At 40.0% G+C, this 27,829-nt stretch overlaps 1 long non-coding RNA gene across 3 annotated transcripts in view; it reads right to left on the reverse strand.

Moving 5' to 3' along the window:
- Positions 1–13,285: 13,285 nt before the first annotated feature.
- Positions 13,286–27,829, reverse strand: part of LOC150038997 (uncharacterized) — a 156,799-nt gene continuing 142,255 nt past the window's right edge. For all 3 annotated transcript variants that reach the window (XR_016534571.1, XR_016534570.1, XR_016534572.1), the window contains 3 exons: positions 14,773–14,887; positions 14,063–14,434; positions 13,286–13,453 (listed from right to left, as the gene is read on the reverse strand). This is a non-coding gene — a long non-coding RNA (uncharacterized LOC150038997). The remainder of the gene's footprint in view (positions 13,454–14,062; positions 14,435–14,772; positions 14,888–27,829) is intronic.

Genomic DNA, 27,829 nt, shown 5'->3' on the forward strand with positions numbered 1-27,829 from the left:
GATTCCTCACTACCACATATACAGAAAATTGCTGGAAATGGTGTTGTGGCTCAAGTGGTAGAGCGCTAGCCTTGAGGAAGGCCCAAAGACAGTGTTCAGGTCCTGAGTGCAAGCCTCAGGACTGGCAATAAACAGCAAAAAAACTGAGGAAGCTTACAAAACTGGAAAAGCTTATATTTTTTAAGGGGGGGGCAGATGCCGATCGAAAATAATAAAGTTAATTACATTGCTTCATAGGTGATGCATACTATAGAAAACATGCTAGAATAAGGTTAGAATCAGAGGTCCCAGGAGATGAGCTGGACTAGGCTACACTGAGAAGGTGACACTGAGCAAGACTGGCAGGAGAAGTCTAAGCGCGGAGATTGGTGTGAAAGGAAGCTGAAGACTTTTGGAAAGCAGGAAGAGCCAGGATAAAATCATGAGAGCAATGGAGTGTTTGGGGGAAGAGCGGAGGCTTAGGATGCTGAATAGAATGATAGTGAGTGGGAGGAAAAGGAGAAAGCTGACCAGGGTTGGGAAGAGATAGAAGTTAGATCTCATTTACTTTTGTGTCTCTGTTATCAGAGACTGACAATGTTCAGGGAATGCATGAATGAAGGAGTGAATGAAGAAATTAGTGAATGACACGCCAAAGGTGGAAGATACTCAGATCTAACTCTGATATTTCATTTGAGTGGACTCCATGACCACATTTTCTGAGTGCAAGCTTTTGAAACTTCATTCCATACAACCTTCCATGAGAAAAAGATCCCAAGGTCAGATCAGTTCTCCATTTTGTAGATCCATATGTGGTAACCTCGAAAACCAAAATCAGTAGGTAGATGTCTCAGAAAATGACATTTCAACTCGGACTTTGGAGAAGATGTTCAACCACAGAGCTCGCTTATTCTTCTCATGTTGATTTCCCCCTGCCACAGACAGCCCACTGTCAATTCTCAGAGAATTCTGCAGGATGTATGTTGGGAAATATTGCTTTTGAGTGAAGAGTTAGCATCCGGGCCTTACCAGAAGGTCAACTCTCTCATCCTCCACACCCCTTGCCTCCATTCATTTCTACCCTTGCCATCCCTAGACCAACATAAATATGAGAATAGTTCTCTTACATTGAGTGGAATAAAATCCACTGCCTTGCAATTTCTGTCCCTGGACCTCTTAAACCACTAGTAGAAGAATTAATTAATGTTGGATTGTGGAAGCACCTCAGGTTTTCTTTAGATGAAGTCTGGCGATACAACTTTCTTGCTAAGCAGTTACTAAGACTTTGATTGTAGTTTCTTTATGTAAATTATCTTCATCCTAGGTTTTTTTTGTTGTGAGGACTAAGTAATATATGGGGAAATATCTAGCAGAGAGCCTGTGGGGTTACTCAGAAGAAGAACTCCCTCATCTGTTCCCTTCCACAATTCCTTTTGTAAATTTTAAAAATTTACATGTCACCCTGGAATCCTCTCTGATCTAGGCTAATGTCCCCAGTTTTTCTGACTGTAGCTACTGACTGTGTGCTGCAAAGATTGCATCAGTGACCATAGGTGTGGGTGTTTTCCATTCCCAGGCATCATATGAGAGAGAAGGCAGGACGGGTAACCCAATCCCACGGCCTTCCTGGACCTGAGAATCCATCTTACTTTTAAACTAAGGGTTAGAAAATAACCAAAGAAGGTCTTTAAGATCTTTCAGGGCAAGTATCACATCACTCTGGGTATGTGGAAATGGCTTCTTTTCCTTGATCACCATTATAAAGATTGGTATCTAACAAGTATCACAAATTTCCTCAACACAAATCTACACCTTCAGAATGAGATATAGATCTGATGGCTGTAGGTGAGGGGCACCTCAATTGAGAAGGCCAAGTTCATTTAGTTTGTTATCAATAATTTTGTGAATTCTTACTACTAAGAAGAATCTCTAGCAGCCATACTAAACTTACAAAACAGCAATAGATTTTGTTTCTTAGCATTTCTTTTCTATGTGTATTTTTCCTAGAGCTGGGTAAGTTTTTTTTTTATGTGTAGAATAGTGGCAGTTTAAGAGGAGTGAAATTCATTCAGCGTTTCTTTGGCCCTTGACTGGTATACTTAATCCCATCAGGACCATACCCATTCCAGTCAATACACAGCTTACCTCTCCTACACATTTGCTTATTTATGTTTCATAGACATGGTAGGGAAAGCTGGGCACTTATGGCTCATTACTGTCATCCTTGTGACTCTAGAAGAGAAGATTGGGAGGATCATTGTTCAAGGCCAGCCTGGGCAGAAAGATAATGAGGCCTCTCTCTCAACAAAATGAAAGCAAAAAGACAGGGGCATTTGGCTCTCATTCCAGCAACATGAGGGAATATAAATAGGCGGATCATAGTCCAGATTTGCCTAAGGAAAAAAGTAAGACACTGACTCAAAATAACTAGAGCAAAAATGGCTGGAGGCAGAGCCCTGGTAGTAGAATGTCTGACTAGCAAGTGAAAAGTCGTTTGTTCAAACCCCAGTACCTATGAGAGAGAGGGACGCAAACAAACAAAAAAGCTTGGAAAGGAACCTCATGTTCTTCAGGTTTACAGATCTGTCATGGGCAGAAACAGTAAGTTTACTTATTCGATATTCAAATTCCCAGTTTTCAATATAGTGCTGGCTGATAAACTGATTTTAGCAATGCCATGAAAGACAATGAACACAGGTAGCCTCTTTATTCATGTCACATGCTTCAGCCATGTCTGGGAACTGAGTTAGGGGTAGATATTCTAAAGGGAACTTGTTTTCTGCCGACTCTTTCTTTTTGGTAAACTAGATCTTGGCCATTTGACCTTTAACAATCCACCTCTTCTGTCCAAGTTATTCCATTTCCTTTCCAGAAGCCTGGCTCAGAAAGGCTATTTCACATAATGACAAGCTTCAAATGCTCAATCTTAGCCTCCATACCTGGGCCACTTCCTTCTTGCTTACAAAGCAAGTTTTGTCTAGTTTCATTTTGTTTCCCATTCTTCCTATATATTTTTGTACGTTTAATTTGTAACATGTATACGCCTTCTCAAGTTGTAGATGTGCAAATGGGCCTGTAATTTTAAAACTGTATGGAAATAGAAAGAATTATACTTATGGCTTAGAGATGAGATAAAAAGAAGCTAAATGAAAAGTAAAAACTTTCTGCATATGTGCATGTGTCTATCTCTTTAAAAGAGTGAGGCCAGCTTCTTTTTCTCTTACATGTGGTCTGACCTCTTGGAAGTATATCATAAACATGTCATTGTCATCAGTCTATACAGATTGTGATGCATTAAAATGTCACCCAAGACAACAAAATGACAGCAATTCTAACAGAGAGAAGCTGGGAGGGGAAGAGAAATACAACTCAGCAGGAGTCTCTGTGCTTGGGATAAGGGAGTCATGATGTAAGGGTGGGGTAGAGGCTACTGGAATCCCAAACTCCTGAAGCCAAAGAGGAGTCCTAGGCAGAAGTTATCTCCTTTTCCAGAAAGCTCCCAACATGCCTGCCATGGAGCTATCATGACTTAGGTCTACTATCACTGATTCAACTTGAATCTGTCTGAGGTCTACTGTCTGATTCAACTTGATTTAAAATGACGCACTAAGCCAGGGGCCAGTGGCTCATGCCTGGAATCCTAACTACTCAAGCGGCTGAGATATAAGGATCACAGTTTGAAGCCAGCCTGGGCAGAAAGTCCATGAGACTCCTATCTCCAATAAACTACCCAGAAAAAGCTGGAAATGGTGCTGTGACTCAAGTGGTAGAGCTCTAGCCTTGAACAAAAAGAGTTCAACCCCAGAAATGGAAAAAAGGACAAAAAAAATTAATCAGAATTAACATCCATTGACAACCTCATAAGAACCAAATAGTTGTATTTTGAGATGTTCTTATAGTAACAAAAAGAGAAGGAAGAATATAAAATTATTTCATGTCTGCTAAGAGTAGACCAATGATGCTTGTGTAGGATAGCGTCATTTACTGCCTGGTGGTTCTTCGGTTGTTCATCTACAGGAGTATACTCTGAGAACATGTCTTTGCTCAGAGAAACCCAGATGCACATACATGGGACAGCACACTGGGGTTGTGATTTAGAGATGTGAAATTATGTGCCTACTTTCATAGCAGATCCTCATTCCCATCAACCTGGACCACGAACAACATCAATGGTAGCCCACCTTTTATCAATGGCTCAATATGGATCCTTGGCTCCTATTTTTCTCATTTCCTCATTGCATCATAATATTAAGGGAACACTATCTGAGGAAGATGGCTTGAAAGCCAGCTATCCCAAGATCCTAGTCAATATGTAAATTGCTTCTACAAGAGCTGTCAGGGGTCTTCTAGCCTCTTGTTTGCTTTGGATTGTTGTTTTAAAAGTTTAGTATAATTTAACTGTATGAAGAGGTTTTATTGTAATATTTCCATATATGTATGTTAGTCAAATTCATCTCCTTTATTGTTCTTTTTTTAACCTCTACCTTCCTTTAACAATTCTTAATTGATTCATTAGGTTATTTTCACACAGGCGTGCAATGTGCTTTAATATTGGTGCTACTGGCAGCTAATGGCATTTTTTATTACCACAGAACTGAATGTCTTTGTCCTCCTTTTCTGTCAGATTTCTATGTTGAAATCATAACCCCCAATTAGGTAGTATTAGGAATTGGGGCCTTTGGCAAGTAATTGGATTTAGATGAGATCAAGAGGATGAGGATCCGAGGACAGAATTAGAGCCCTTCTAAGAAAAGGGAGACACTTGAATTTCTTTTATCCCCATGCGGACACAGCCACATAGCAGAACCAGATTGTGTCTCCAGAACTTTAAGAGAAAAAATGCCAGCTATCCAGGTCATATAGTCTATAGTATCTTGTTAGATTATCCTGAGCTGAGGGGGATACCTTTCTATTGAAAGTATCTTACTATGTCTACTAGGCCTCACCTTTGATTTTCTTCTCTGGAACAATCCTTTTCATCCTGTCTTTTCATCCTGAACTTCTCCAACCTTACCAACCATTTGCTCACAATAAATGGGCACCTCTGAAAGAGCCCAGGAGTTGTCTGGGGATTCCAGATTCCAGACTTTTCCTTTTCTTTCCTTCCCATTCTCCTCCCCACCCCAGCTCTTATAGTATGCCATAAAGTTTCAGAGGAAAACTTCCCTTACTTTTCTTTTCAAATAAAATTTTCAATTATCACACATCCATCAAGTACAAGTCTGGTAATAAGACCTGTTAGGCAGTGGCCGTCTCATTACCAGCATGCTAATGGGGAGATCAGCCAATCTGGTGTGGTCTTCAGGCCCAACAGCTCAAGTCAGCATTAGCTACTGCTTAGAAAAAGGCCGCAAAACACCATCCCTAATGATTTAACAGCTTGTCTCCGAAAACACATTAACCAAGGGAGCTTTTAAATATTAAGAAATAATTATACCAACTCAGTGTTGTCCTTTCTCAAAATTACATCACATCAGGGCTCTGCTAGATAAATAAATTTAGTAAAAGAACTCAGGTCTTATAAAAATGAAAAACTGTACCCAATGAAATGTTATTTCCCGTTGATGGCAGAAAGGCGGACAGAGGGAAGGTAGAATTAATGAAAATATTCAGGCGACTTTCCCAAATGGATACTTAGAGTAAACCCTACCCTAGCTAAATTAATTCTCCATTATTGGCACTTCAATCTCTCTCTCTCTCTCTTCACTATCTCCAAACCATTTGGGATGGGAGTAGAATCGGAAGAAAGTAGAGGGTGCCCTGGGACCCATATGTTCTAGGCAAGCCAGCAAAGTCCATTTAAAGTCTACAGCTCAGAAGCCAAAAGAATTTGGCAACAACTTGTAGCTTTGAGTGTGCTTTACATTAAGGCAGAGAGGAATGGCCTTACCTTTACCTGAGTGGGAAAATAATTTGAGGACAGAAAAGACAGGTCTTGTCAGAGTCTTGTCAGTGCCCCCACACAGTAGGCACTGAACCAGAAACCCCATCATTAATCACTGTTTTCTTTGAGAAGAATTGCTGAAATTTCAAATGAGTCTGGACAGGATATTTTGCTCATTAAAACATGAATGTGAATTTCATATATTCTCCTTCTATACCCAAACAAGACCCTGGGTAATTTGAGGTCACTGGGCATGTAAGTAGGAAGGGCCTGGAGGAAGGAAATGGACTAGCATACTTCACAGTTTTGTTCCAGCCAAGGGCAAGGGGTAAACTTTAGGACTCCCATGTGTGCCTACTCCTTGTCCTGCCTGTTCACCTCCAGCCCTGACATGGGTTTGAGGCCAAGCAGACCTCAGTGACAGCTGAGCCAGAGTGCCTTCTCAGAGCACAGACCAAGCAAGTGGGGAAGTCACTTGGACTACAGATTTTTGTAAGGTAAACTCCCATCTAGGAAGCCCTTGGGTGTCATGCAAATTCACTTTTTCCATTGCTGTTTCCTCAGCTGCCTTTTTGATCACCTTTTGAAGTTAAGGGCATAGCTGCATATCCGTACATTTGTAGGCTTCCTTATGATTTGCTTAATTATTTGCTTTCTTTGGGGCCAGATTTGCTTCTGCTAGGCTCTGGGAGGCTCCAGCCTCACGTATCTGGTCTCCTTGCTGTGTCTAGATCAGCATTCCGAGCATTTTGATTCTGAATTCCAAGAGACTTGTCTCCCTCAAGCACACAGGCTTGAATATGAAGCTTTATTTGTATTTTATTTATTTATTAGACATCTCCCCAGAGATGTCTAGGTGCCTAATAGGAAATTAGTATCTAGAGTTTTTACTTTGTAATTCTCTGCAACCTTCATGTGTTCTGAGATTCACAGACTCAGAATCCAAGAATATGTCTATGGAAGCTCAAAGGAACAAAAATTGACCAGCTTTTCTATCATGTTTCTAGTCTATATTTAGGATTGAAGATGTTATCTTAAGTATATACTTTTATTTGTTTGATCCTTCTGAGAATAGGAATCATCCCAGAGATGTGCTTAAGGTAAGTAGTAAGCTGGATCTATGAAAAACTTTCAGTTGCATCCTCATTTCATTTAATAACTTCCCATTACCCTAGGCACAGGGAATTTGTAACAATCTTCCCCCCTTGTGCCCCTCGTTATCATGTGCCAGTACTGAGGCAGTGTCCCTTGGCTTTTTGGTTTTGTTGTTTTTTGGTTTTTCCTGAAGGACAGCACTCTACCACATCAGCTACAAATACAGTTCTGGCATTTTGGCAGTTAATTGGAGATGAGAATCTCCTTCTAAGACTGGCTTGGAACTGCAATTATCAGATCTCAATCTAAGAAGAAAATAAGGTTATAGGCATGAGGAACTGGTATCTGGCTATCAAAGATGTTTCTTATTGAATACAGACTTGGTCACCCTACTTTATAATTAATTATGCTCTAGGTTGTAATGACTGATGAAATGCACACTAAAGTTAAATCTATGACCATGAGTCCTAGTCTTCTTTTTTAAAAATCTCCCCCTCCTTTTTTAAAATCTGAGATGTACCATATTTGGTATATAATAGGCAGGAAATAAAGGCAGTCACCATCTCCTCACCAGGAATGAATATAGGCTTTATTCCCTACTTTAATTTTCTTTTTAAAAAAGTAGTCCTACATCCTTTACCATGGAAATAGAGCCTTCTGGCCACTGAATTCTAGATCAACATAAAAAGAGAGATTCCTCTATAGGATATGGAAACAAGAGCCTTATCTTGTGTGATTGTTGTTCTTAACCTGCTATGATATTCTCTTCTCTTTTGTTGCCCTTATGGTTAATCTCATATTGTTACTGTATCTGACTTTGTTATCTGGTATATTGTATATAATATACCTGGTATATTTATTTAACTATTTGAGATAGGAAAGGGAAGAGGGGAGGGGAAAAGGGTGATTGAGAGGGGGTGAAGGAAGGAAATGGGGACAAAAACCATGAAAAGGGGTATCAATGTATGAGAAGTAATGCACCTACTACCTGGCGAATGTAACTGTAACTCCTCTATACATTACCCCAACATTAAAAAATAAAAATAAAAATAAAGACAGGTTCCTTCAAATCATAAGAGAATAGTTTGCTGTGAATTTTGAAATTATGAGTATTCAGTTATTATTTTATCCATAACTCTGAAGGAGTAAATCTTACTGAAATGGATGTGTAAGGACTGGGGTTAGAGCTTGGGTACAGGGTATGTGTCTGCTATGTCCAAGGCCCTGCGTTTAATCTCCAGCATCACTGTACTATGAAAAAAGAAAGAAAGGAAGTAAGGAAAAAAGAAAGAAAGACTTTGCAGAAAAATAAGAAACAACAAATATAGTGATGCAGGGAACAAGAAACCTTTGTGCATTATTGGTGGGAATGTAAATGCATTCAGCCATTATGGAAATCAGTATTGGATTTCAGCAAAAACTATAGAAATGGAGCCACCATATGACTCAGCTAGATTACTCCTGGGAATCAGTCAGTACAGAGTAGTGATATCTGCATGTTTACATTTATCACGATACTATTCACAATAGCCAAATTATGCAATCAGCCTAAGTGCCCATTGACTGATGAATAGATAAAGAAAATGTGGTCTTCATACACAGAGACATTTTATTCAGCCACAAAGAAAGACAGCATCATGTTATTTGCAGGAAAATGGAACTAGAAATTATATATATATACATATGTACATACATATATATGAAAATGTCATAGTGAAATCCATTATTTTGCATAATTATTATATGATAAACTTTTTAAAGTGATATTTTATGCCCCTTCTCTCTTCATTTCTCTTTCCATTCTACCCCTGTGTATTACTGTGGATGCTGTTGACTTAGATGAATTTGACATTTAGTGGCCATCAACTGATGGCATCAAATTAACAGCCATTATATTCTTTCATTGCTTTCTGTTTGCACTTGATTTTATTGATCTGTTAAGATTTTTATTCTTCAAAAAGACAATCAACATGCCATTTAATTTGGCCTCTGGACTATCCCTTCAGCACCAGAAGAGAGACATTTCCAGATGCAGTGAACACAGGTGGGGAGAAAGACTGTTACCTCTTTTGAAGAAGTGGGGGAAGAAATTGGGTAACGCTTTGATCAGTATCACTTCACCTCTGGACTTTCTATTACAGATGTTTGACACAGTCTGTTGGCAGATGGAGTAGGAAGATAAATGGGCTCATGTGAATAGCTTTCATATCAAAAGTAGATACAAGAGACATTCACATTATTTCATCCAGGAAATGTTATATCTGCAAGATTTGCCACTAACCATTTGGGGATCCTTTCAGGTTCGTGAGGCCAAAAGGTGAACCCAGAGGTACCTTTGGCTATGAATATTTCACGGCCTCTTTTCACTTGGGCTGTGTGCTGACTGAGGCCTTCTTCAGGATGAGTCCTCAGTTGACTGATGAATACAAAATGCCTTTCTTGAACAAAAGGCATTCAAGATTCGCTGAAGACAAGACAACCTACTTTGGTTTCTGTGTCTGGTACCAGGGTATCAACGGAGATAAAAAACACTGAGTGACAGGGAAGCAAAATACAGAATAACACAATCTATTGTCCTCTCATTGACTGGAAGTATAATGGGAAAGTTAGTGAGTCACGGCAATGTCATGGACCGCTGTGAACTTGGGAGAACTCAAGGATCAGAAAGTAACATGAAACAAGGAGGGAAATGGAGATAATATTGGGTTACTGAACATTCTCAAATTGTACTGAAACGCATCCCAGCCCTTTGGAGGGGGCATGTTTTTGACAAGGAAGACAATGGGAAGAAACTGGTGGCTGTAACAATATCACCGTTTTCTTTCACTATGGGCCGTAACGTGAACTTCTTAGGAGACACCTTCTTTCACCAACAGCTTTGTTGTGCAGTCTATTGAGGAGGCCGGAGACCAAAGTCATTGCCTTGTTCTGGGACTGTTTAAAACCAAGGAGCCTGCTTCTCTTAGCCAACGACAGCTGCTCTGTTGTGAATTACAGAGCAGGTTTGCAGCCAAGGGCAGAGGAAAGGAACTGAGAGGGAATGAGAGAAGCAGAGAGAGAGAATGCATGGGGTGAAGGATTTGGGGCATTAGTGTGAAAACACCGGGAAGGACAAAATGCAAGTGGCAGAGGAAAAAAGAGAAAAGGAATTTTCATAAGGAGGGGTGGGGAAGATGTGGATACTTGACTTCTCCAGGAACAAAATATTAAATAATGATAAGATAATAACAACAATAGGAAGGGCTGAATAACTTTGGAATTACTTTTTGGAACCTGAAATTTGCCCTTGACTTACTTATTTTCTGTTAGAAAAAATAGTAGTCCTCCTAAGATTTCACAGGCTGGTTTTGAACTTTTTATTGCTCATGGAGGTAAACACCATTTCCTATGAGTTGTCCTTTGATTTACAAGAACCTGGGTTCAAATTCTAGATCAGTTACTGACTAGCTAAATTCTTTCTCAACTTCTTCTTCTTCTTCTTCTTCTTCTTCTTCTTCTTCTTCTTCTTCTTCTTCTTCTTCTTCTTCTTCTTCTTCTTCATTTATTTTTTTGTAGGCTTAAACTCTGAGCCTGGACACTCTCTGAATTCTTCAGCTCAAAGCTAATGCTCTACCTCTTTGATCCACATCACCACTTCTTATTTTTTAGTGGTTAATTAGAGTCTCAGAGATTTGTATGCCCAAGCTGGCCTTGAACCATGGTCCTCAGATCTCAGCCCCCTGAACAGTTCAGCTAGGACTGCAGTCATGAGCCAGCAGTGCCTGACTGGAATAGAACTTCTGAATCTAGATTTGTGAAATCAAAACCAGCCTGGACAGAAAAATCTAAGGAGCATTTACTTCCAGTTCAACACAGAAAGCCAAATGCAGAGATATGGCTTAAGTGGTAGAGATCCAGCACTGAGCAATATAGCCAAATCTCTCTCTCTCTCTCTCTCTCTCTCTCTCTCTCTCTCTCTCTCTCTCTCTCTCTCTCTCTCTCTCTCTCTCTCTCACACACACACACACACACACACACACCCAACATCATGTGCTCTGAAAAGGGCAGATGACAGGGCCAGTGACCACTTCCCAAAGGCCCTGAGAACTGCAAAAGATAAAAATGGCAGGGGGAGGGAAAGGGGGATCCTTGTCATCAAAGACAACTTTGAATTTTAGAGGAAAAAAATAATACTGTCACCACCACCACTGCCACTACCACAACATCAATACCCGTGCTTACTTGATTATTTATAGCACTCTATTTATATTTTATTCAAACAGTCTACTTATAACTCAAAATGTTATTTAACTTGTCTAAGCCTTCATTTTCTCTTGTACTAGGATAAAGCAATAGTACTAGTACTCAGTACTCTAATATTCTTCACCTTTCATACTCTTTGATTTTATTCAGCATCTGTCTTTACTATGCATGAGACATTTGAGACACTGTTGGAGACAGAATTGAACATGGTGGGTCCTGCAACCTCAAGGTTCCTTTCTAAGCTATGAGCTTCTGCAGAGCAATCATTATGCCATTCATCTCTGTACCTCTTCCCAGCCCCTCTCACATCTCTAGCTCATTCCTCACATATTATGCATGCTCAATGAATGTTTACTCAAATTACAAGAAAGGACAAAGCTATTCATGATAAGTAGTACAAAATAGAATGTGACAAATATCTTAGAATCAATAGAGCATGATGAAATAAGCCACCTGCTATGGTTTGGAACTGAAATGTTCTAAGAGATGTGTGTTGAAGGCTTGTTCCTAATCCTTGGCATTTTGAGAAGTGGTGGAACCTTTAAGATGTTGAAGCTTAATGAGAGGAAGTTAGGTCATTGAGGACATGCCCTTGAAAGAGATATTAAGACCCAGGCCCCTCCTCTTTCTCTGTCATTAAGCAAACAGATTCATTCATCATACAATTCTACCATGATGTATTGACTTCTCTTGGCCCTAAAAGTAATAGGCCAACAGAGCAGGCACTGAGATTTCTGGGAGCCCAAATAACTTTCTCTCCTTGTAAGTCATTGATCTTGAACTTTTTATTATAGTGATGGAACTGAGTAACATACCATTGGTAAAGGAGATTAAAAACAAGTCAGAGTGATCAGAACGGTTCCTTGGGGCAGTTGGCTTTTCATCTTGAAGGAGAGGGAGAAACCTAATGGGCACAAATACAGCAGCATAAAGAAATTCTGGATGGGGACCACTGTATCTCACCCAGAAAGTGGGGTGAGAGGGATAGCATTGCACAGATGAACAGAGGATGATGAAGTCAAATTATTAAGAGCCTCACATTTTTCAGCTTTGGATTTTAGACTGCAGTATAGGAAAGTCATATTTAAAGTTAGGGATAATACTGAGCATTGTATAAGACATTTTGATACACATTCATTTATTTAATTGCATTGAATTGGTGATTCCAAACAATTTTATCAGTTAGATAGGTTTATTGTATGTTACTCACATCTCAAGGCAAGTATTTAATAAAAGCACTTATCTTCCTTTTAAGATGAGGTAGTACAAGCAACTAAAACCAATCTTTAAAGCTTAATTTTAGCTTTCTTGGTAATCCCAAGAAATTTTTTTTACAGGAAGGAAGGATGGAAGGCAGGAAGAAAGAAAAGAAAGAAGGGAGAGAGGAAAGAAAGAAGGAAAAAGGAAAATGAAAAGAATAGAGAGAGGAAGGAAAAAATGGAGGGAGGAGGGTGAAAGAAGGAAATCTCATATTTTGAGGACTGTATGTCCTTTTTTAGATAGATGAGAAGAAATGACCACAAAGTCAAGTCTCACAGCCAGCTGAGTGAGATTCAGAACTACACACGTCTGCTCCTTTCCTTCACTATATGCTTAGTTGACACCAAAACCTTGTTTTTAGGAATCTGGACTTGATTTGGTAGATTCTTAAATTCCATGTGTTCTATATGTTCTCCAGCATTCTATTGATTTTTTTTCTGAAGGTGAAGTTTCCAGCATTGGCAATGCTATTGTCATATCCTTTGTTGAGACAGTTCATTTAGGACGTTGGTTCTCCTGGGACACATCTCCAGGTGTTAGTTAAGTGTGCTAAAGAGATTTATTCCTAGACAAATTGGCTTTGAAATGTGAATGAACTCATCAGAGGAAATCCATGTGGTAAGTCTGGAGGGAAATAGTCGTTCTACTTTAGAAATGGGCTTTTATGAGTCATCTAATATGTAGCTTTTCCTACCACCCTTGGGTGCTTTCTGATTATATAGAAAAGTGACCATTTATCTTGGTTTAACTGAATGAGGTTGGAACTGGATCATCGAGATCAGGAAAAATGACATAGAGAAAGACTTTATAACTATGGAAGCATCTCATTTTTATTTTGACTGGAGATTTCTCAAAGTGTTATTTTGTCTCTTGAGAGAGGTGGCCACATCTCATCATCCACCAAGCAAGAATTTGCAGGTGAAGCCAGCTCAGTCTCTCCACTACTGAAGCAATATGTGCATCATCCTTTAGCTTCTCCTTAAAGAAGGATTTCTAGGAAACAAATAGAAAAGAGAAAGTTGAACTCAGGTTAACATGAAATAACAGAATATATATATATATATATATATCTTTAAAAATCCACTCAAGGACTTCAATTTCTATCCTAATGCATCTCAAGTGCACCATTTGAAGTATCTTGGAACATTGCAAGTTTCCCTTTTCTGCTAGATACTTTACTTACAGTTAGTCTCTGACCACTTCTAATATAAAACAAAACAAAACAAAAACAAAAACAAAAACCAAAAAATCCTCCCAAATGATTGTGTTCTTCATGAAAAGGAAAGTAGATAATATGGTATATGGAATTCATGGGATGTGGAGCTATTGTTAATGCTAGAAGAAGGGAGGCAAGAATGCCAAGCCCTAAGATTCAGGTAGAGCTGACCATCCTCTGGCAAGGTTTTCTGCAGAAATTTATATCAAAGATAACTTCTTTCCCTCAGGATCAATATTTCTTCCCCTCCCCCTGAGGCTCTATTTGATGGGCCTAGAATTGCATACAACATCTGCTGTTGAAAGAGGAAGCTTTGATTAAAGCAACCTTGGTGTTAAGTCACCAAAACATCACAAGAAGACTTCAAATCTTTATGGAAAAGTTACCTTGCTCCTAGGATTTATACAGTCAGGACAAGTGGATGCTGTGCCAAAGAACTCTCAAAGAAAATGAGTCGGAAGATGTAGTAACAACTCAGTCATCATCTGGCCATGCAGATGGAGTCCGGCAGTTCTTCCTTTTCTTTCTAAGTCCTCAGCATAACTGTCCTTAATGTGAGACCCTTATGAGTTGTATCTTCAGCTCCCCAAGACTCTAGAATCTCTCCTGGAAGCAGAGGGTTTGAAACACACAGGAAAGCACTGGAGGACCACAGCAAGATGGGAAAACATACTTGCTAGAATGACGGCCATGGGTCCAGCTTGCTGAGAATCGTCTCACTGAAAGGGAGGTATGCCAACATCCTGTTCCCTGCTCCACTTGGGGAAAAATAGAAAATACATTTAGGAGGTTGGAATTGTAGTTTCTTAGAAACAGAAACAGATATACCTTCCTAGATCCAACTGTTGTGATAAGAACTTGGAACCATTTTACTATAGGTCCCTAGGTATAGGCTCTAGAATCATTCAATTAGGAGGTAAATGTCAGCTCTCCCCTTACTTCCCGGAAGATCCATTTCTTAATAAAATTTCACTTACCTGTTATTTACTGGCTAAGTACAAATACCATTATAGCCACTTTACATGTATTAACTCATTTGACCATCCCAGCTATGGAGATGTAGACCTGTTTGCCGAATGTGAGCTGAGTAACTTACCCCATGACACATGGCTAGGATTACAGAGCAAGAGTGAGATCCAGGTAGACCAGCTTCAGTATGTTCAAAGTAGTCCAGTGACAGTTTCTGCTGTGATCTCCATGACACCTTGTTTCTGCAAGATGAACGGAGAGATCAAAATCATAGATACTAAATGAGAAGTAATTATTATCATTTCAAGTTATCAAAATGAAATACCATACCTCAAGCAGGTTTTTTTTAAAAAAGTTTGCTAGAAATTCATACAGTCATAACAGCACATTGTCCAATTGGCTTCAAAAATTTTGGCCATGCAAAGGACATAGCTAGCAAGTTAAACAGAAAACCCATAGAATAGGAGATCTTCACTAACCATACAACAGACAAGGGCCTCATATCTAAAATATGCTTACAGCTGAAAAATTTGAATCTCTTAAAAACAAATCCTCAAGGAAACAACCATCCCATTAAAATATGGGCTAACAACTTAAAGAGAGACTTCACTTAATGTATATTTTCTTCCATATCCATCCACTTTTGTGAAAATGATATTCTTCCTGACGGATAAGTAAAATTCCATTGTCAATGAAAATATTTTTGTGAATGAATCTGTAAAGCAGTTGCCTCAAACTGATCATTTATGTACTAGACTTTCTTATAGCTAAGTTCCAATTTAAATAAACATTAAATGCCTCTTCATAAAAAAGAGACTCCTCTGAAGAGGAATAAAAATGGCCTATAGACACCTGAAGAAATGCTTCACATATCTGGCCATAAAAGAAATGTAAATCAAAGCAAAACCTCACTCCAGTTAGAATGCCCATGATAAAGAAATTTAATAACAACAGATTCTGGCAGGGATGGGACCAGGAGGGATCACTACCACACTGTTGATGGGAGTGTAAACTTGTTCGACCACTCTGGAAAGCAGTATGGCGATTTCTCAAAAGACAGCATAGAGTTCCCCTATAACCCAGCAATCCCAAATGTCCAGAAGCAAGGGTATACTAAACTTACTAGCACAATGATATTCATTGCAGCATTATTTACCATAGCTAAGATATGGGACCATCAGTATAGGGGAGGGGGATAGATGCCCCTCAGTAGATGAATGGATCAAGAAGATGTGGTACTTATCCCAAATGGAATTCTATGCTGCCATCAGAAAGATTGCATTTGTAAAGATATGGAAAGATTTGGAAAAAAATCATATTAAGTGAAGTAAGCCAGACCCAAAGGAACATAGGCTCCATGGTTTCTCTCATTTGGAAAAATTAGTACACATCTAGGACTCTCCTAGCAGAGGATTATAATAGCTCTAAAGCTATGTGCATATGGTCATCTAGGATAAGACTAAACAAAATGAACTCTAGGATAGGGAAACAAGAGGCTTATCTTTGTGATTGTTGTTCTCAATGTACTATATGCAATTATTTCTTTCTTCCTTTTTTCCCCTTGAGGTTAATCTCATGTGGTTACTGTAACTGATTTTGTTACTTGATGTATCGTATATCTGTTTATTTGTTTACTTGAAAAAGGGACGGGAAGGGGAGAAAACAAGATTATTGGAAGGGTGGGTGAAGGGAAAGGAGAACAAAAACATGAGATGGGGTATCAGTGTGTGAGAATTCATGCACTCATTACGTGATGAATGTAACTGTAACCCCTCTACACATTACTCCGACAATAAATTTTAAAAAACATTTGGCCCCGAATGTACGTATCACATATTTATGTACACAATATAGATATATGCAGAAATCTAGATAATTATCATAATGTGTTTATAAAACACATGGATATCAAATAAAGGAGGAAATAATTTTTGTAAAGAATGTCTAATGTTTTTTCTTGCTCTCAGGAAACTAGCATACTTCCTCAGTTTCGAGAATCACTGAGAAGCCCACGTTTCCACCTTTCCCATCACAAGGAAAGAGAATGTGAGCTGAGTAACTCACATTACTGACCATCCTGACCATCAGATGACCTCACTCCACTACTCTGATCCTGGTATTTTCTTTATAGATTCTAAACCCAGTCATCAGATGACACAGAGCTGCCCCCTGGGGAGGGTCAGAGCCAGTAGTAATAGACAGATTTGTGAATGCAGCAATCAGCATCTTTAGCCATTATTGTTTCTGCTTCCTCATCACCATTCTGTTCTTGTATCCTCTTGGATACCCGATGGTAATCAATCTTCTCTTTGACTCCATTGTGAACAAAACTGTCTAATATCCATCAGCTACCTGAACCGAACCCAAGTCTTTCAGAGTGGTTTGCATTCCAAACCTCATCTTCCATTAAACTTTCAAAGACATTTTTTTCCTCAACATTCAAATGGGCTGGGCTATTATTGTCCCAGATATACAGGTACTAGGATGTCTCCATGAGAGAAGTGCTTGTGACAATGTCTAGTATATTATCTGGTGTGTAGGCCCTATACTCTGTAGGTCTCCATTTTAATCATCCAGCCTGATTTTGGAAGGAAAGGATGTTATCCCTCACAGAGAGTGGATGGAAAGAGTTAATTACCCAGAAGCCACATGATATTCTGCCAAATCCCATCCAAGCAGAATGGTGCTGACAGCTCACTTCTAGAGACTTCTGCCCCCGAGACTCTAGTGTGCCTAGTATGAGATGGGCTTGCTGCCTTCAGCTTCCTCATTTGAAGTAGGTACCTGACAGAGGCTCCCTTGAGTTTAGCCTCTTCAGCCCTAGTGCACACACTGGAATCAACTCCCCTTTACCCTGAAGTACCTTCCCACTCCTGAACCTTCCTGACCACTCATGAGGGAGCACCATTCCCAGGCCAGAGAACGAAGGCGGGGTGTGGGGGAGACGCTGCCCTGCAGGGCTGAAGGGCAGCTGTTTATATTATAATTAAGGTTTTACAGCATAAACTGAAATGTAGCTTGACTATTCCAACAAGGCACTGGTGGTAATTACCACTGCTAGAGGCGTTCTGCACTGCCAATTATTTCCCTTCTTAATTGAATAACTTAGACCACATTGTAGAGGGCCGGGGAAAGGAAGAGATTGCTTTCAAATATGGACACTCTTTCATAGGCCTCAGAATAGCATGAAGCTTCATACACTCCCAGGCACAGCACTATTCAAACAGCCTTTCCTGAGAGCTTTTTGTAGAACTCAGTGCCAACTTTCACTATTTACAAGTTCAGGCAGCTTAGATTCCCGCTGCCTGTTTCCCCCCCTATAAAACAACGACAACTGAAGTGTTGATTTTACAGGAGCACCATGAAGATTCAATAAAATAATACATGTGTAGCCAGGTTTTCACTATGCCAATACAACACAACCTTAAACAATCAGTTTTAAAATGGGAAAGGTTTTGGTTGACAATGAATTTAGAGGTCTCCATTCATGTTCTTCTAGTCTTGCTGTTTTGGGGCCTGTGACAGCATATGATGGTAGAGGAGACCTGTTCACCTCCTAGAGGCCAAGAAGAGAAAGAGAAACAGGAAAGGTCTGAGGGACTTCATTCCACGAGGCCACACCTCTTAAAGGCTCCACTACTTCTCAATGACATTGTAGTCTGGATACGAAAGTTTTTACGTATAGTTCCTTGGGATATCCAATCCATAGCAATACTAATCCTGGCACATAGAGAACAGTCAATGGCACTGATAAAGACTTAGTGGTGACAGAGGGTATGACCCAGGGAAGGGCAGGTCCTCATCTCTTACCTTCATAGGGGACAAGTTGTGGCAGAGAGCAGCACTGAGTCCTATATGACACAGACAGGTAAATGAAGGCCAGCAGAAGAAAGAAAGTGTACACTCTTAGCTTAGAAGGAATTAATTCCCCTAAATCATACTGGAAATGGTTTTCCCTAAGGAATTGTTCATTCAAAGAGGCCCAGTCATTGGAAGATTGGTTGCTTGCTCCATCTCCTCTGCATCTTTTCAGTATAATGCAGATTATTATCTCTGTTCCCTAGTCCCAAGCCAGCAGTTAATAAGACACACATTTGTAGAATATTTTGAAATTTTTAAATTTTATTCTACTCTCATCTCACCTTCAATCTTCACAACTATCTGGAAAAGAAAACAAAAAAAAGTAGACCTCTTGGTTTACAAATGAAAAACTAGAGGCCAAGAGAGGTTAAATAAATCACATAAACCTAATCAAGGACTAAAACACAAGTCTCTGGCTCTACTTTTTCCCACTTCTTTATTAGAAGAAAGTCAATTTAAGTCCTCAAGGTCAACAACTCACTCTCATTCCCAATACCCCTGCTATTGAAATTCTATTGCATGTTTTAAGCAGCTCAGCAACGAGAAAGTGATTTTCAAACGTTAGTGTGTGTGTGGGAATATGTTTCAAGTGCAGACACCAGGGTTACATCCCCAGAGATTCTGACTCCCCTAGTTGAAGGTGTGACCCAGGAAGCTGAGGTTTAATACTATGCCTAGGTTTTTATAGTCTCCATGGTTCAAGGGCCATGTACCCAGAAATATCAGACTAAGAGAAAGCCTAGGATAGAAAATAGAGGCCCATATAATGTCACCTGTGTGAGATTTTTTTTTGCCAGTCCTGGGACTTGAACTCAGGGCCTGAGCATTGTCCTTGGACTTTCTTAAGGTTAGAGCTCTACCACTTGGGCCTCAGCACCACTTCCAGCTTTTTTCTATGCATGTGGTACCAAGGAATCGAACCCGGGTCTTCGTGCATGCTAGGCAAGCACTCTACCACTAGGCCAAACTCCTGGCAAATAATGTCACCTGTGTGACCTCAGATAATTCTTAAACTTTCTGAACATTAGCTTTCTTATACGCAAGTGAAGACAATAACATTTACTTCCACGGGTGATTTGTGAGGATTAAATGAGATAATGTATGCACAGCAGTGTGTACCGTGCCTAGCACGTGCCAAGTGCTTGGCGATGTTAGCCATTGTTATCATCTTGGCTGCTGGGGTCATGAATATTACTCAAATATGATCAAGCTTTGTGTGACTCAAGAGATAAATTACTATACCTCAAAACCTTCTCATTTGAACTCATTAAATCTGTGGAAGATTGGGATATAAAAGGAACATAAATAGGAATTGATAAATTTCAAATCATTTTTAATAAGACTGACTCATTTATCCTCCTCATTTGGCTGTCTTGGATGGGGTGTTGGCAACTGTTCATATAAACAAGAGTTGATTTTCTAATTAGCAGACACTGATGAATGGTAGAAAGGGGGCAGTTGATGGATATATCAGGAGGGGCTTCCTGAGAATTGGTATTAAATCCACATGATCTTCACAAAACCCCAGGGCAGACAGCACCAAAAGGACAAGAAGGTGCATGCCCTTAACATGCCTGATTTCATCTTAATCATTATCTATTTCCCTCATACTTTGAGAGCATCACAAGGACAATCTATAGTGAGACTGAGGGAACTCTAGATGGAGGGAATTCTGCCTACATCCTTAAAAAAAGAAGGGAGGAAGAAAGAAAGAGAAGGAAGGAAGGAAGGAAGGAAGAAAGAAAGAAAGAAAGAAAGAAAGAAAGAAAGAAAGAAAGAAAGGAAGAAAGAAAGAAAGGAGCGAGGGGGATGGAGAAGGAGGGAGGAAGGAAAGGAAGGAAGGAAGGAAGGAAGGAAGGAAGGAAGGAAGGAAGGAAAGAAAGAAGATCATTTGCCTTGAATCTGCACTGGGAGAAAGGGAGCAGATACATTAGAAGTAACACAAATTGTCCCCAACAGATCACCCATTGACTGTAGTAAAATCTCCCCTACTTCTCATCCCTGCTGTTGATATCTTCATTTTTTGCTGGTGTATGTACAAGATATTAGAGAATTCATTGTGTATGTTATGTGTATAATGTACTTTGATTATATTTGCCCCCTTGTTATCATCTTGTCCTCCTTCTCCCCTCTCAGTATTAACCATTCCTAAAACGTCCTTCTTCTATGCTCAGTGTCTAAAAAAAGATGATGATGAAGAAGAAGAAGAAGAAGAAGAAGAAGAAGAAGAAGAAGAAGAAGAAGAAGAAGAAGAAGAAAATTTCAATTCCCTATATGATAGAGAGCATGTCATATTTGTCTTTCTGAGTCTGGCTTATTTTCATTTTTTTTAATCTAAACATGGACATTGGCTTATATCATTTAACATGATTTCCAGTTGCATCCATTTTGCTGTGAACAATTTGATTTTGCTCTTTTTCCTTCTACCCTTTGAATATGGTAGAAATCCCTTGTAAGTGGGTGTCCAGAAAGGACTAGGGATAGGTTGGCTGGGGCTGGTGGCCTGAACTTTGTTAGTGAGTCTTTTAGAAAACTTCCTTCAGATGCATTGTACTCATAAAATCTTGGTGAGTCTAATTACACCCTAAAACCCAAATTCATGATCAGAGTAGGCCCAGAAATAGCCTTGAGTGAATTTTAACACCAAAGTGACAGTCTGGAAGACTGTTCCTCTTCTCTTAGCATTTCTCAGGTGTGCCACCCTCAGCAGCAAGATGTGTGTCTGTCCTTCTTTTAGACATTTCAATTCCTACAATGTACTTTTTGGTGAAAGCAAACTACTACAGACAGTTCTTCAGGTTTCTAATTCTTGAAAGTGGAGACCAAATCTGCACCCGATTCATAGCCATTTGAATTGGATCACCTACACTTTCTTCTTTTGTTAATGAGATCCTACATCTAAACCAAACTAAAAGAAAAAGAACTGAGAGCACATGTCTAGAAAGCTTGAAACCCTGGCTCAATCCCAAGTATGTAAAAAAAATTCCACATATGAAGTGAAGTAAGCCAGACCCAAAGGAACATAGGCTCAACGGTTTCCCTCATTTGTAATAATTAGTACACACCTAGGACTCTCCTAGCAGAGGATTACAATAGCTCAAAACCTACATCCATACATTCATATAGGATGAGGCTAAATGAAAGGATCTCTAGGATATGGAAACAAGAGCTTTATCTTGTGTGATTGTTATTCCTAATGTACTATGTTATTTCTCTTCTCTTTTGTGGTCCTCTGGTTAATCTCATATTGTTACTGCATCTGACTTTGTTACCTGGTATATTGTGTATACGTTTATTTGTTTATTTGAAATAGTAAAGGGAAGGGGGAAACAAGATGATTGGGAGGGATGGGGGTGAGGGAAATGTGGACAAAAACATGAGAAGGGGTACCAGTGAGAGAAGTAATGCACCTACTGTCTGGCGAATGTAACTGTAACCCCTCTATACATTACCCCAACAATAAGAAAAGCCAATAATAAAACCCAAATCCCATTGGTCTTAATGTTGACTAGCTAATTCTAAGTTTTTGGAACAAACAGAAATGTGCATTATTATTATTATTATTATTATTATTAAATGGCACCTCTAAAGATAAGTTAGTAGTCACTAGCTCCACCTGAGTATCCATAAAATATTTACTTTAGCCAGTTGTCAGATTTTCTTGAGAGAATAACTGATCTTTTTTTTTCAGCCAGTCCTAGGGCATGAACTCAGGGCCTGAGCACTGTCCTTGGGCTTTTTCCTCAAGGCTAGTGCTCTATTACTTGAGCCACAGGTCCATTTCTGGCTTTTTTCTGTGTATGTCGTACTGAGGAATTGAACCTGGGTCTTCATGAATTCTAGGCAAGCACTCTATCACTAGGCCAAACTCCAGCCCACAACTGCCCTTTTTTTCTTTGACAAGGTAACATGAGGGCAGTCCATTTTAGTCTCAATACTACCTAGACCTTAACTTTTTGCCACAGCAACCATGTGAATGTAACCAGCAACATAATTTATGGATCCAGTACAAAGTGAAGATGTAAAGTAAATTCTTAAGAACTTTAAGAGGGTAGTAGTAGAGCGTTAAACCTTGTACAGGGCCAGGTACTATAGTGACTCTCGCTTGTCATTGTACTACTCAGCAAAGCTAAGATCTGAGGATCCAGCCTGAGTACTAAAGTCTGTGAGACTCTTATATCCAATTAACCACCAAAAAGCCAGAAATGGAACTGTGATTCAAATGGTAGAGTACCAGTCTTGAGCAGAAAAAGATCAGGGGCAGCTCATAGGGGCTGAGTTCCAGCCCCATTAGTGACAAAACCAAAAACAAAGAACAAAATGAGAACCCTTCAAAACTTGAGCTCTCTTGCCAGAGGCACTTAGGCTTATATCAACAGACCTCCCAGGGTGGGCACCTCAGTAACCCAGCCTCTGCCAAACCATATGGCCATAACACAGGTCATACCTCTATAGATCGGCTAGCATTCATAAACGCTTGCTTTTTCCTGACCATCATTCCAAGAACCTCAAAGCTATTTATAAAGTCATTTAATTCTTAAGACAACCCTGAAAGGGAAGTACTGCTGTTTCCTATCTTAATATGGTAACTGAGTTCCAGGTGAATTTAGCACCGTTCCAGTTTCGTGAACATGAGGTAGAACCAGAATTTGAACTTAGGCAGACCAGGCCCAGGTTCCACGTCATTGCTTCACTACAGTGCTTCTAGCTGTCATTCTCTAGAAAGGATCATGGAAAGTGCAATGGCCAGTTGACTTTAGCACGAATGACAATGGATAAACATAAGAAAACAGTACAGGTGTGAATGCAAAGCATTAGGAATGGGTTTCTTGGTGCCTCCCATGTTATGGAATCTCTACGATCAAAGCCTACGGAACTCTGACAGCAAAGGCCATGGGTGAAAGTGATTCAGACCAACAAAGTCCATCATCTTCCTGTTATGGAAACTCATTTATGCTGTGCAGGTGGAGGCGGTAGGTAGAACTGGGATTGCCTGCTTTAGCCTTGACCTGTAGTTCATCGCTTTACTTCTGGAAAGTTCCAATGGGAGGAAGCTTTGCATCCAGCACTCGAGCCTCCCCACAAAGGACCTCAACTACATGGATTGGACAATGAATAGCTCTGTTCTCGGAGGGCAGAACAAACTAGGCTCTGCTTTCTAAGAGCTGTGGTTCTCCAACTTCAGTTAGGCAAAAGGAACCCCTAGCTTAGCTCAGATTGTCTTAAAATGCAGGCTTAAGATTGGCATGGTAGTACATGCCTGGACTTTCAGCACCAAGGAGGCTGAGGAAGGAGGATCACAAAGTTCCTCACTTGGAAGACCTTAATCTCAGAAAAATAAAAGAAAATACAAAGTTCTCATGCCTACTTTTGAATGAGTGTCTCTGGTTTGGCTGTAGGCGGTCCATTCGTTCCAACATTACAACATGGGTAGGCTTAATGTGACAGGCCTGTTCCTGGGAGGGTGAGTGATCACTCCTGGCTACACTCTTTTACTGAGTGACCTGCAGTGTCACATCTAGGAGAGTTTAGCCCAGTCAGATGCTGGGTGTAAGAATGTGGTGGCACAACTCCCACATGGATAGGACAGGTGATTCACCTGAAGCAATAATCTGAACTTCTCTTTTCCCTTTACTATAGTGTAAGCTGTGACTGATACCAGAATCTAACATCTATCAAAGGAGCCTTTCCTCGGGCAAACTTTCTTCTCACAAGTGGCTTACAGGGCCCTACTTTCTCTCTCTCCACCTGCTGATTCCTCCCAATGCCATTTGACTTCAAAAGATTTAATTTCTAGGATATTCCTTGTTCATCAAATGTCACTGATGAACAGATCTCAGACAACATCCACTTATACCCCAAAGTTTTACTCCACATCCAAGGAAATAAGGGCTTCCAGTGGTCAGATGGCTGATGAGAGACAGAGAGGGGAGTCTTACATAAGGGAGATTGCCTGAGAGGACCTAGATACTCCTAGGTCATAGAACCTAAATAGTACCCTTCTTTTCTACTATGCCACATCATATCAAGCAAGCTGGCTTCCACCACAGTGCATGTCTAGACTCTCCTCCCTGGATTTCCTATTAAAGTATGAAGTTCCTTTAAAATCTCTAAAAATGAATGGCTATCTCATTTAGCAAAACTCCAGCCAGGGGCCAGAAAAATCTACTGTGCACATATAGAAAAATAAGTTATAGATTTAAAATGGAAAATAAGATAAAAAGCCTGACCTGCCCCTAAGTAGTAGGGCTCTGAATTGACTGAACAACACTTTGTTAACTACGCAGCAATGGAATTTCTAAGACTGTAGCCTGTTGGTGCTAAAAGAGATCTTAGGAGTCACAAGTGTCAAAGCCAACTTCTCACCTTGAGGATAACAGAATTAAAAGTCAGAAAGATGAAGACACTTGCTTGAGGCTACACAGCTATCATTGACTAATCAACCAGGGCTATCCTTTCAGCCTCATGTAAGACCACATGGATGAGTTATTTGGTCCTTGTCAAAGAAAACTCATTACCTAAATAAGTTGGTTTCTACATGGTATAAAAATCCTAAACAGGTTATCTACTAGGGAAATGTAATCATAGATTTAATTAACAAGGTCTCCAAGCTATTTTTTAATGCTATTGTTACATAACTCCCATACAGTGTAAATCAATTAATCACAATGGGCTATCGGGTGCATAGCCTGGCAGTTAGTCACTGGACAGATAATTGCTCTGTTGCTGAGATAAACACCTTATCATGCGATTAGGATGTGGATGAATCTTGTGAGTCCCAAGAAGCCTATAGTTTAAGCGCTATCCATTCTGGCTGTCTCCTTTACTGCTGCCTTCTACATACAAGCAATCATTACACTAAATGCTGCATTTAATTAAAGGCCCTTCCCATGTCTTACCCCCAGTCACAGGAGAGACAAGAGACCTCATTTTTTTTTCAGCCATTTCTTGCTGGTGATTAGTTAGCTTTAAAGCAATCAAAAGGAAAATCAAAGAGGCCACCAAAGAAGGCCATGAGATTGATGACTGTGGATCTAGAGCTGCAAAGCAACTCTGTAGCTCTATTTCATTAGTTAGCACAAAGTCACAGTGAGAAACAGGAAGCTGGGCACATTCTCCCTTAAAAGAACCAAGACTGGAGCTATTTCTCCTCCCCGAAGTACCAACAGGCATCTCAACTCAGTCAGTCTGGTTTTGCCTACTCAAAATCATAAACGAGAGGTCAGAAACCTATAATGGGTTGAACTATTGGTGAAAACAGGGGTGATGGCAATTAGATGGGTTTGTTCTATGAAGAGAACAGAGTGAACTCCATTCTACAACAGGATTCTCAGGCCATTTTAACAAAGGAAAGGCTTTCCTGGGACAGTTCTTACCAGAAATAAAGAAGTCTCCCTCCCCTGCAACCCTCACCCTTGAACACACACACACACACACACACACACACACACACAATCAAACAGGCAACAAATAATTTTACCATTACCAGGTAATACGTGTTAATTGCTCAGTTTATATACTCAGAATGACATACCATTAGAGACTGTGTATGCATTGTAACTAGAGCATTAATAAATTTAAAATGTGCCTATTAGGATGACAGCTTTGGAGGTGCAAAGAAATAACAGTTATCACTTGGCAGAAGCCGCGCTCACCCCATCTGCCGAGACTTTGCATACATTTTCAGCTTCCTGAGCAATGATTAGGCCTGTCAGAACCTCTTTAACCTTCTAACTGCTGGTCCCCACTGGCCGTAATTAGAGACTAATGAATTCAGAAGATGCAGGCCGTGAGGAAAACTGCCTTGACAGTTTGTGTACAAATTAAGCCCCAATTACTTCATGCATCTTTTGCATTGCTGATACAAGTCTCTGTTATTATTTTTGAATATGGTCATTTTAGCAGAAACGAAGAACTTGGCTAATGTATTTTGTCATTTTTATGGCTCATCTAAAGAAAAAAAATATACTGGGCGGGTCATGAATATGTGAAATAAACTATGGCAGAGTATAAAAAGAAATTAATTTTCCTCTTGGGAATACCCTACCATCTTTTTTCTCCCCCCCACTCTGCTAAATGTACTTATTAATATGGTTATTGTTATTCAGACAATATCTGCTATGAAAGGAGCCTGACTAACTAGTGGGTTGTTGGGTGGAGGTTTAGATCTTGAGGCAGGACCATGCAGGAGTGAGATGCCTTTTGTTGCAAATCTGTCTACAGACTTGAGCTTGTTGGTAGAAAGCTCGGCCTGTCTACCTTCTGTGGTCACAAGAAGAAGTCACTCTCGGAAGTGTGACTATCCAAGCACAATTGTGTTTTTGAAATTCGAGCAATGATATTGAATCTTGTTTGAAAATCCTCTAGTCAGCCCAACACGATATTGGATCTGTTGTCACTGAGGAGACACCTTATTCTGCTCTATGGCTCTGTGAGGCTGGTTACCCAAGAATCTGCTAGGAACTAGAAAGCTAGTGAGCCCTACTCCATCATGGGTATTTTCTTTGTGGATACTTCTTTAGCTATAAGATACTGATGCTGCCCAGAGTTGGTTCTGCTATCTGTCCTGGTCCTATTGCTCTAGGTGCCTCAGAGAAAGATGCTGTTTCCTGGTGACTATGGCATCTCCACAGCCATCTTTCACTGAAGTTCTTATGGACCAGAGGATTCTTCCTCAGCTCCCTGCCCTGCTCTACCCCAACCCTAGCAAAAGTTAGCATTTCCCCCTCCCACACACACTTTTTTTTTTGCCAGTCCTGGGGCTTGAACTCAGAGCATGAGCACTATCCTTGGGCTTTTTCTTCAAGGCTAGCACTCAGCCACTTGAGCCACAGCACCATTTCAGGCTTTTTTTTCTATGTATGTGGTCCTGAGGAATCAAACCTGGGTCTTCGTGCATGCTAGGCAAGCACTCTACCACTAGGCCAAACTCCCAGCCTGCATTCTCCCTTCTATCTGGATACTTAGCATAGCTAACTCAAAGCTCTTCCTCCCATGCCCACCTAAGGAAGACATGCCCTCCCCACACACAAAAGAAAAATAACTAGGAACTAGAGACATGGCTCATTGGTAGAATGTCTGCCTAGCAAGCAAAAGGCCTCAAGTTTAAACCCCAGTGCTATCAAAAAAATCTTTTAAATAAAGTAATCTATAAAGTTGGGTATGATGATGCATGCCTGTAATTTTAGCACCCAGGAGACTCGGGAAGACAAATAATGAGTTCAGGATTAGGGTAGGCTACATAGTAAGACCTTAACTCAGAGCAACAGAACAAAACAGAAAGTAATTTTATTTCCTAATTCTCCCAAACTCTAAGGATTTGA

Source organism: Megascapheus bottae, unplaced genomic scaffold (genome assembly GCF_031878675.1).
Source record: "Megascapheus bottae isolate mThoBot1 unplaced genomic scaffold, mThoBot2.hap1 H_1, whole genome shotgun sequence".
Lineage (NCBI taxonomy): Eukaryota > Metazoa > Chordata > Mammalia > Rodentia > Geomyidae > Megascapheus > Megascapheus bottae.